The 12,006-nt window shown below is 34.4% G+C and overlaps 1 long non-coding RNA gene across 1 annotated transcript; it reads right to left on the reverse strand.

Moving 5' to 3' along the window:
* Positions 1–4,554: 4,554 nt before the first annotated feature.
* LOC148920953 (uncharacterized) lies at positions 4,555–5,807 on the reverse strand. Its single transcript, XR_016123221.1, has 2 exons — positions 5,670–5,807; positions 4,555–4,887 (listed from the first exon to the last, which is right to left on the reverse strand). It is a non-coding gene; the product is annotated as an uncharacterized LOC148920953 (long non-coding RNA).
* Positions 5,808–12,006: the final 6,199 nt, after the last annotated feature.

Below are 12,006 nucleotides of genomic sequence, written 5' to 3' on the forward strand. Positions count from 1 at the left end.
AATATGCAAAACATAGCTGCATATGTTTACCATCATAATCCCGTATCTTTACTAGGAAACATTGTGCCATATCATCAAGTGATTTATTTCACTTCATCTCAAACACTAATTTGTAACATATACATTTTTATATCCTTTTGGTGTTTAACTATAGGTTCGATCATTGCACTTTTTCTGGAAATATCCAACTTTACTAGATTGTCTCTTCCAATTGGCCAATCTTTATCTATATTTGTCGACAATTATAACAAGTGGTGTAATATCATCATGTATAGCCCTTGATAATTTTAGTACGTACTACAACCCAATATATCATCAATTCATGATCCCATGATTCTAATGTCCATGCGCATGCATAATTTATAAGCATCTCATTGCTTTCATTATTTTCTGGTACCAGTGCACTTCAGAGGCTTTCATTGTCACTTCATGGACAAATATCTCTTCTAAAATGTAAAATTTATAGAATGTGGATCATAACCTCTTCTAGAGCGTTATTTTGAATAGGGCTTAAACTTTGCAATTAATCTCATCTTCTGGGGAGTTAAGTCTTTTGAACTTATAGATCTGTCATGCTTTAGGCGTCTAACAGCTTTTATGGGGAGTTCAATTTTTTGCAATCTATAAATCTGTCATGCTTCAGGTATGCAACAAATTGGCTATTAGTAGTCACTTACTTTGTGTCTGTATATGCTTCTTGTCATTTGACTTACAATCCTTTTTGTATTTGAATATGCTTCTAGCATTTATCTTCTATACCAATTTGTTTTATGAGACAATAACAAATACATTTCATAATCATTCACGACGTTCTTTGTTCTTTCAGGAATAACTAAATCTCCCCCTAACGACGGGAATTTTGGTCTCATCAAAATAATACCAAGAATGTCATAAGTATTGTCCTTCGGGGACCTTAAATCATGTTATAAGTATTGTCCTTCAAGAACCTCAATGCATTCGGCGTGCATCATATTAATATTGACATGTTAATACGTTGTCCTTCTGGGACTTTAATTTATGCAGTGTATTATCAATGTATTCAACTTGCAATCTTCAGAATTTGCACTGTATTTAATCATTTTGAAATAGATACATATCAGGATGATTCAAGCCTTTCCTCTAGAATGGTCTTTTGTATATAATTCAAGTCATTCTTCTGGAACGATATTTTGTACATAATGCAAGTCGTTCTTTTGGAACACTCTTTTGTACATAAAACATGTCGTTCTTATAGAACGATCTCTTGCATGTCATTCTTCTGGAAAGGTCTTATCTTCTCATTTTGTGCTTTGAACTATAGGTTCAAATTACATATAAAATTAATTAAAATTAAGAACCAAGGAACTCGAAAGTTCCAATTAGAATTTGGTTACAATATTTTGATTCCATTGTGGAAAACATGATAAATATATAATTTTTCAAAAAAATTTGATTATGAACTTCAGGTTCAATTAAAATATCATATATGTTATGCCAGAACTGCAGGTTCCTGACAATGTATGAACTGCAGGTTCTTGATAAGGTATGAATTTCAGGTTCATATTAATATTAATCTCAATAAAAATGATGAACTTTGGATATATATTTACATATATCTAGAACTTCATGTTCAAATACATATATCAAACTTAAAAAGGATATTTGGTTTTGAACTTCAGGTCCAAATTTGTATTAATATGATATTTTTCAAGGTAATAAAATAAAACGATAATAATAATAATTATAATAATAATAAATTAGAAAATCTGAAATCCAAACAATGTTGAAACTTCAAGTTCTTAACATGATGTATAGTTTTCAACCCAAAATCATAATACATATGCACTTGTTGAAATATCAATTTGAAGGTTGACACAATTAGAACTTCAGGTTCTAGAATTTCCCTTTTTTTTAATTTAATGCACATGCAGCCAAAACTTACAGTTTGGATTAGACATAATTAGAACTTTGGGTTCTAAGACTTTTGAACTTCATGTCATATTAGGAACTTCAAATCCTGAATTATAAATTATTGAAATGAAAACAAAGAACTGAAAATAACAAGAAAAATAAAATAATAATAATAAAGATACTGTAATAAAATAAACTATTGGAACTTCTGGTTCCAGTTAAAGAAAATCAAAGAACTCCAAGTTTTGTTTTGGTTTTTAAGAATTGCATAACTCTAATTCTTTGTATATATATTATATGGATTGAGAACTAAGAGACTTCAGGTCTTTATTTAATTATATAAGAATAATTTAGGGACTTTAGATCCTTGCATAAAATAGAAAAAATGAAACCAAAGAAAAGAACCAAGTAAAAGTGAAATACAACAAAAATAAAATAAAATATTACACTAAAATAAATTGTTGAAACTTCTGGTTCCAATAAAAAAAGAATCAAAGAGCTTCAGGTCTTCATTTGTCTTTTAAGAATTAGGGAACTTAAGTCCACAAATATTTATGTTATAAGGATTGAAATCTAAGGATCTTCTGGCCCTTACATAATTGAATAAGAATTGAGGAACTTCTAGTCCTCCATTAATATTTATATTATAAGAATTAAAATTTAAGGATCTTCTGGCCCTTATATGATTAAATAAGAACTGAGGAAACTTCTAGTCCTTCATTGGTTGTATAAGAATAAAAATTCTTGAGTCTCTCACTTTGCTCCTTCATGAAAATTTTGAATTTCTAACAAATAACAAATACATATATATATATGTATATAATAAACATGCAAATTCATCCTTAAAGTTCTAATTGATATACTTTAATACATATGTCCCAAAAACTTATGGTCTTGGATTACACATAATTAACTATTATAATTGAGATGTTTGAACTACAAGTCATTTTTAGGACATTAGGCATGTATATAAAATTTTGAAATGACAAAAATAAAATACAATAACAAAAGTAAGACAATAATTAAGTTGGTGTAACAAAATAAAAAGTTGAAACTTCTAGTTTCAATAAGAGAGATTGAAGAACTTCTGGTCTTCTATGCTTTTGGGAAAAATGAGGAACTTCGTGTCCACATACAAGTATATTACAAGGGTTGAGAATTTAGGATATTGTAGTCCTAATTAATTGAAAATGAATTGAGGAACTTATAACCCTCAAAATTGTAATATGATAGTGTGCTCCACTAAAATCATTTAGAACTTCTGGTTCTATAATTATTACACTTGCTCAATGTTAAACTCCAGGTTTAGCTCATTAAGATGTGAACTTCAGGGTCACATATATTTATACAAAGGTGTAGATTTTTCAACCTTATATTTTATTATACATGAATTGAGATCTTCATACCCTTTTAGATGTATAGGAATTTAGGATCTTCAGGCTTTTTCCTTTAATTGTATAAAATTTAGGGTCTTCAAGCCCTTTATAATTGAGGATCAAGATCTTCGGGTCTTAATTCCTTTATTTTTCCCAACTCCATCATAACAAACATGGAGTGTAACTACTATCATATTCTCATATAAATGTGAACCATGAATATATAATAAATGGACATAAATAACTTTTGGCAGTCATAGTTTTATTTACTTATATATAGAGAGGTATATATATATATACAGTCCCCTTCAGTTGAGGGATCCCTCAAATAGTGTTATTTGAGGGATGGGGCGCTCAACCGTTGAATCTCTTTTAATGAGCTTGTGTGGCTGTTATTCTTTTAAATGTTTTAACCCGTTTGAAAACTCCTGACCCACCACAAACTCCACTTATGATTGGGAATGACGTACGCTGGGAAACCAAACGTCTTTCTTCTTCCTCCAACGCTTGGAGACCTTTCACGCAGACCAAACGACGTGAAGAAGAAGACTCACCATCGTTAGTTGAAGAAGAAAACCCACCATCGTCAATTGAAGAAGAAGACCCACCATCTATGCGACAGAGGTATGTTATCATTGGTTCTGATTCTTTCAATATCTGAGCCATGGTTCTTCGATTTGGAGTTCTGGGATGAGTTCTGATATGGTTTTAATGGGTTTGAAGATCACTCCTCCAGATTTGTAATGGTTTTTTAAAATTTTGGAATATCATGTGTATGACATCTGCAACAACACAAGATGTGTGTGTTCTTTTTGGGTCAAACTCGGATATTGTTCCTTCCACTACAAGGAAGTATTTAGGTTTTTTTTTTTTTTCATCATGTACATGTAAAACGAGACTCAATTTTCAAGTGTCAATAAATTGTTCGTAATTATCTGTTCAAATGCTTCTAGACTGCTGTGAAGAGGTTCCTAAAGAAGGACATTAGACTTAGCACAAACTGGAAAAAATGAAAATTTGGAGGCATTACAGGTTGCTGCAACCTGCTCACTAAAATCGGAAGCAAGTTAAGTTTTACAATGTGTACATTATAAGATGGCTAACTTCCTTTCACGGCCACACCTCCTTCGTGCAGAAATAAGAAAAGCACAACGGCCAAAAGGAATATTCAATTCAATAGAGAAAAAATAAAAAGAATGGAAAGCAGTACCTATAACTGTTTATCAATGAGAAATTATGCAATGTGAATGGTACGATCATTTTGGAAAATATTAATTAAAAATAAAACTGAATGATATAAACCGTCATATATCAAATGGAACAAGCTTTGAGATAAAGAGGTTGGCCTTGTGTTCAAATAGCCTTTTCACATAGAATTGCTTGAGAGCAGGTGGTCCTTAAATTGATAATTAACTTCAATAAATTGTACAAGTTGGCCCCAAGAACTATCATCTAAGCATAAAAGTTTATTTCCAACCCAAAAAGTACTACAAACATGATCACTTGGATGAGAAGTTCCATGACAGCAAAACAAACACCATTAAAGATGTTAAATCCAAAGTACAGCAGATGGTCCAACTTCGAGACTGACATAAACGAACAAGATTACTCCATTAAAAACCTGCAATGCAAGAAAAAAAACGAAAAAGAAAAAATGAGACTACAAGAATTTACCAGAATTTCTGCTCCTAATTGATTTCAAGGAAAAAAAACCAGTATTTGATTCGTCTATGCTCCTAAGAACATTATAATTATAGAAATATTTCATCTGTTTCTATTGATTAAATTAGTGTATAGTATCTCTATTGTGCACAGCTTGTTAGAGAACTAGAATAAACAAACTCTGTGGAGTGCAGAAAAGTGTAGGATCAGATTTTGATCAAATCAAGAATTACCCATTAAAACTTATATCAAGAATTCATCATTAGAACCCAAATCAAGAATTTACCATTATAACACAAATTAAAAATTGCCAACTTATATCAAGAATTCATCAATGGAACCCAAATCAAGAACTACCCATTAGAACCTATATCCAGAATTAATCATTATAACCGAAATAAAGAGTTGCCCATTAGAACTCAAATAAAAACTTATCACAGAATCAAGAATTTACCATTAGAACACAAATTAAAAATTGCCAACTTATATCAAGAATTCATCAATGGAACCCAAATCAAGAACTACTCATTAGAACCTACATCCAGAATTAATCATTATAACCGAAATAAAGAATTGCCCATTAGAACTCAAATAAAAACTTATCACAGAATCCCCAAATCAATAACCCATCTCAACCTTGACCAGAAATTGTTAAAATTAAAAACCCATTGCAGAACCCCAATTCGAAAATCACAACCCAGATTTAGAACGAAACATAAACACCGCTATGGATACACCTACCTGATTGGCATAGAATTCTTGCACCCTCAACTCGCGATGGCAGCTCTTCCTTCGTCTTGGAAGGGAGGGCTCTTCGTCTTCTTCGAGCACTCCACAAACTCAGCCATCGCGTGTTTTATTTTTTCAGATCGCTTGGTTTTATTTTTTCGGGTCAGGAGTTTTCAAACGGGTTAAAACATTTAAAAGAATCACAGCCACACAAGCTCATTAAAAGAGATCCAACGGTTGAGCGCCCCATCCCTCAAATAACACTATTTGAGAGATCCCTCAACTAAAGGGGACTGTATATATATATATATATATATATATCATATTGTATTACGATCAACTTTCCATATTAATATTATATGTACCAATATAAAATAGAGCCATGTGAAAGTGAAACCGACAAAAACCATGATTAATATATTAAAATTGTCTACTTGTGGAGGATTGACCATATGCTCCTACTTTTGCACCTGCCACACAAGAACAAGTTCCAGCACATCTATACTTGCTTTAGATGTTAGCATGAGTATAGATATGATGGTGATAATAATAAATTGAAGAAGATAAAGTGTAAGTCAGAAGGCTTATCTCTTTGTTTCGTGGGTGTTCATATCCCACTCTGAACATCAAGAAACTCAACACCTCAGTTGGTTTCTTTTGGTGAAAATTGGTCCTTGTTTTGGATTTGTGTCTCTTAGAATGATCTTCAATTTTCTTCTTTGGTTGGTTTGTTTTCTGTAAACATAGAATGCTACCAAAGGGAGTTTGTATTTACACACAAGGAAATCATGAAAACACAATTACCCAGAAAACCTCAAGTAGAGGATGAGTAAAGCAGAGGGATTTGATCGGGATACTCAACTGGATTTTGGAAGAAAATTCGTGCTGATAACGTGTTATAAAACTGAATAGAGAAAGTATATGAAAGGTAAGAGTAGTTCTCAATAGCTCAATGCTCAAGTCACTTATTCATCTTTAGTGCCTACTATTTATAGGCATAGGAAATACATCACCATTTACCACCTTTAAGTAGTGGGTTACAAAACATAATAACCAATGATAAATATGGTATTTAGTGCATATGTTACAACCCTATAATGATAGGTATAATGATGAGTATAATGAAGGAAATACAATGTACTTATGGTGGGCATCCATAACCAACATAATTATGCATATTTCTATTCTTCTCATAAGGAGGTATTTATAGTGATAAAAATAAAAGTCTATCTAGGAAATAAATACAATAAAGAAAATGGAAATAAATACAATCCTGATCTAACCGGTATTCCTATAATTACAAATAAAGATAATAATTGTATACAATTCTTATAATGATTCAGGCCAACATTCCCTCTCAAAATGGTGCATAGATGTTGCAGATGCCCAGCTTGACAAGTGAATCTGTAAAGGCTTGATTTGATACGGCCTTGGTCAACATATCCGCCAATTGTTCAGTAGTCCTAACATACGGAACTTCAATAATCTTTTCTTCCAATTTCTCATAAATAAAATTTCGATTAATCTCTACATGTTTCGTCCTATCATGTTGAACTAGATTTTCAGCAATCTTAATTGCTGATTGATTATGACAATGCAACTTCATAGTATCCTTACTGGGAAAACCAAGCACCCTCATAAGCCGATTTAGCCATAGCAGTTCACAAACAACTTCCATCACAGCCTGATACTCGACCTTTGCACTGGACAAAGAGACAACCTTCTACTTTTTACTCCTCAAAGTAACTAAGTTACCTCATACAAACCTAAAATAACCAGACGTCGATCTTCTCTTATCCCTCTTTCCTGCCCAGTCGAAGTCCATATACCCCACAACTTTTACATACCTATGCTTTAAGAACATTAGACCTTTTCCCGGTGTAGACTTCAAATACCTCAAAATTCAGACCATTGCATCTATATGTTGTACACTTGGATTATGCATGAACCTACTTACAACACTTAATGCATATGCAATATCAGGTCTAGTGTGAGAAAAATAAATCAAACGACCAACCAACCTTTGATATCGTCCTTTATCAATTGGAACTTAATCTGGACATTCTTCCAAACCATGATTTTGTTCCATATGTAACATCCCACATCGACCAACGGAGAGGGGGTGATATGCCTTATATGTACATGCCCGCCTCCATCTAGCACGAGGCCTTTTAGGAGCTCACTGGCTTCGGAGTCATGGGAACTCCAAAGTTAAGCGAGTTGGGCCTAGAGCAATCCCAGGATGGGTGACTCACTGGGAAGTTACTCTTCAGCTCCCATAAACAAAACCGTGAGAGCATAGAGAGGGGCCAAAGTGGACAATATTGTGCTATGGAGAAGCCGATAATGGGATGTGACAATTTGGTATCAGAGCCACTCTGCCGTGTGGTGCGAGTGTGCCGACGAGGATTTCAGGCCCTTAAGGGGGGTGGATTGTAACATTCCACATCGACCAATGGAGAGGGGGTGATGTACATGCCCGCTCTATCTAGCACGAAGCCTTTTGGGAGCTCACTGGCTTCGGAGTCATGAGAACTCCGAAGTTAAGCGAGTTGGGGTTAGAGCAATCCCAGGATGGGTGACCCACTGGGAAGTTGCTCGTGAGCTCCCAAAAACAAAACCGTGAGGGTAGAAAGGGGGGTCCAAAGAGGACAATATCGTGTTACGGCGGAGCCGATCCTGGGATGTGACACTATAGGAAAATCAATCGATTCACACCCAAGCATACTTGTTTCCTTTAGCAAATCAAGAACATATTGTGACAAGAAAATTTCATTTTTAGAACGAGCTACCTCAATACCCAAAACATATTTTAATCCACCAAGATCCTTCGTATCAAACTTAGAAGCTAAATAGCCTTTTAGTTTGCCAATTTCATCAAAATCATCACCAATTATGATCATATCATCAAAGATAAATTGCAGAGGTGATCGCCTCTTCCCAAAACTGTGGGCTCATGTAAGCACCAATAAGACTGGCATGAGTAATTTCAAGAATTTTGCGATTCTTCCTTTCAGCCACACCATTCTATTGAGGTGTATAGGGACAAGTAGTCTCACGTAGAATTCCATGTTCCTGAAAATAACTGTGTAAAACTTGATTAACATATTCACCACCATTATCCAAACAAAGCACCTTTAAGGTAGTAGAAAATTGAGTTTGATTGTACATGGATGACATGACTTTATTTGTTGAAGAATAAAAACAATGTGTTTTTTAGTTTTCAGTCCTTCCACAAACAGATGAAAACTCAATTTAGTGCTTAAATCCAAATTCTTCACTCAGACAATGGTGAAGAATTTATCAATCATGACTTTCGAACTTAGTTCCAACAACATGAAATTATCAATGAGAGGACTTGTCCTCAGACACTGCAACAAAATAGTGTAACGAAAGAATCGACATCTTCTTGAAACTGCTCAAGCACTTTTGATTGGTGCTCATGCTCATCGCCATCACTGGCATGATGCTATTGTCATCGTAGTTTACCTGATCAACCGCCTGCCTTGTGATGTCTTGACCTTTAAAACTCACTTACAAGTGTTTGCACAACACAGACTTCTGCCTTCTGTTTTGATACTCACACCCCAAATCTTTAAATGTGTGGCTTTCGTTCATCTCTACAAAAATCAACGTAGCAAACTTGATCCTTGTGCGCTTCGTTGTGTTTTTATGGATTATGTCAATCATCAGAAAGGCTACCGCTGTTATCATCTTCCTACCTGACATACCTATGTCACTTGGATATGACCTTTTTGGAATCTGAGCTATTCTTCCATAACCCATCATCCAATTCTACGCTTTAGAGGGAGATACGAAGTGAAGAGCAGAATTGGAGCAACTTGGAAAGCGAAGAAATTCTCTTATGTACAGAAATGATTGATCGTCCCGAGTGCGGAGCATGAGATTACTCTCTGAAAAGCGATCAATCGCCTGACCCATGATCCCAAAGATATTTCTGATCCGAGTCCCACACCTACAGACAATACATAACGACAAGATGAAGACCCCCCATCTAACTCAACTGTAAATATCCTTGAGGTAACTACTCCTACTATACTTGTGAATTTAGAGGATAAATATATTGGATACCAATTACCTTTCAGGCATAATCATAGAAAGCCACCAAATCGTTGTTCACATGATATTGGCAAGACTTCAAAGTATCCAATTGCGAATCATGTATCCACTGAGAAGCTGTTTGAACCACTTAAGGCCTTTGTGCATCAGTTGTATGCTATTCATATCACAACCAAGGTTGCTGAAGCATTTAAAGATCCTAAGTGGGTTCAAACTGTAAAGGAATAGATGAAATCTCTTGAGAAGAATCAGACTTGGATACTAGAAACTTTACCACGAGGAAAAAAGAACATGGTTTTAGACAGTTCGCCATGGTAATGAAGAACAATGGTTTTAGACAGAGTAACTCAGATCGTACTTTGTTCTTGAAACATCAAAAAGGGAAGGTAACAACTTTAATAATCTATGTTGATGACATAATTATTACTGGGAATGATAAACATGAAATATCTCAGCTATAAGACTATTTGGCTAATAAATGTGAGATGAAGAATCCAGGTGGACTTAAATATTTCTTGAGGATTGAGGTGGCCCGATCACGACGAGGCATATTTCTCTCTCAAATGAAATATGCCTTGGACTTATTGACAGACACAGGAATGCTATATTACAAGCCTGTAGACACTCTTATTATTCAGAATCATCATCTTAGAGAATACCTGGATCAAGTTCCAACTAACAAAGAAAGATACTAAAGGTTAGTGGGAAGATTAATCTACTTGTCTCATACTAGGCTAGACATTGCTTATGTAGTGAGCGTCGTCAGTCAATTTATACATTCTCCAAGTGAAAACCACATGAATGTAGTTATTCGAATACTTAGATATTTGAAGTCTGCACCCAAAAAAGGACTTATATTCTCAAAACATGGTCATTTGAATATTGATGGTTACACAGATGCAGATTGGGCATGAAATATAACATATAGGAAACTCACATCCGGTTACTTCACATTTGTGGGAGGTAATTTGGTTACATGGAGAAGCAAGAAACAGAAGGTGGTTGCCTTATCCAGTGCATAAGCCGAGTTCATAGGTATGACCAAAGGAATTTGCGAACTTATTTGGTTAAAGAGGTTGCTTACTGAACTTGGGTATAGACCTACATCTGCAATGAATCTCTTTTGTGACAACAAGGCTGCAATAGCTATTGCACATAATTTAGTTCAACATGTTCGCAACAAACATGTTGAGGTAGATCGACACTATATCAAATAGAAGCTCGAAGCTAAAGTGATTCAGTTTCCTTTCGTAAAGTCCAAAAATCAATTGGCGGATATTTTGACAAAAGCAATTTCTAGTAAAGCATTCCACAAATCATTGGACCAGTTGGCTATTGGCAACATCTATGCACCAACGTGAGGGGGAGTGTTGGCGTGACTTGTGGACCATTGACTTTCTTTCCTTACACACCAAGAATTCCTATTATAATTATATTTGATTTACTTTAATTCCTGATTTCCTACTGTAAATAGAAATAGGAATTTATTATTTACTTGCCCATTCAGGTTTCGTTGTATTATAAATATTACCTCATACAAGGAGAAGAATACACAGAAAATTCCCACAAACAAATATTCTCTCATATTTCTCATATTTTAGTACATTTGAGAGATATTGTCCACTTGCAATTAATCACATCAATATGTTCTATATGTTATGAATTACAATGCAATTGGTGATCATTTAAAAACCATGAACTGATAAGATGCATGCAAACTGAACTGCTTTGGCAGTATCATTTTGCATAACACCATTCTATAAACATGATCACCACAGTTGTCTTTTTATGCACTCAAAAACATATTAGTGACAATGGCGGATCTAGCCATTAGCAGCCCACCCAAAAAATTTCAGAAAAATAAAACATGTATGGAATTGCCTAAACCTAAGACCCTAGAGGCATATGCATGAGAGAGAGAGAAAGAGAGAGAGTGTGTGTGAAGCCAACATGTAACCACTAATGCTCAGGCTTTATCACTCAGTTTTCAAGGCTAATATTCTTTTCAAGGCTAATGTAAATTTTGCCTGCTCGACTTTTGAATCCTGGAACAACCAGTGACAGATATAACATAAAACAAAACTGAATTGAAAACCTTTATAAATCTGTTTTAAGTATTCATGAGGTAGCTCTGATTAAAAACTGATGATATGATTTGTAAATTGTAAAAGCGCTCACAATACCACAAGATCACTTAGATGTAAATATGAAATGTTGATCTTTGATGAAGGCATGCTTGCTTCAACGACAAGATCTTCCACAATTCTCG

This window comes from Prunus mume, linkage group LG1 (assembly GCF_029339155.1).
Source record: "Prunus mume cultivar Tortuosa linkage group LG1, ASM2933915v1, whole genome shotgun sequence".
Lineage (NCBI taxonomy): Eukaryota > Viridiplantae > Streptophyta > Magnoliopsida > Rosales > Rosaceae > Prunus > Prunus mume.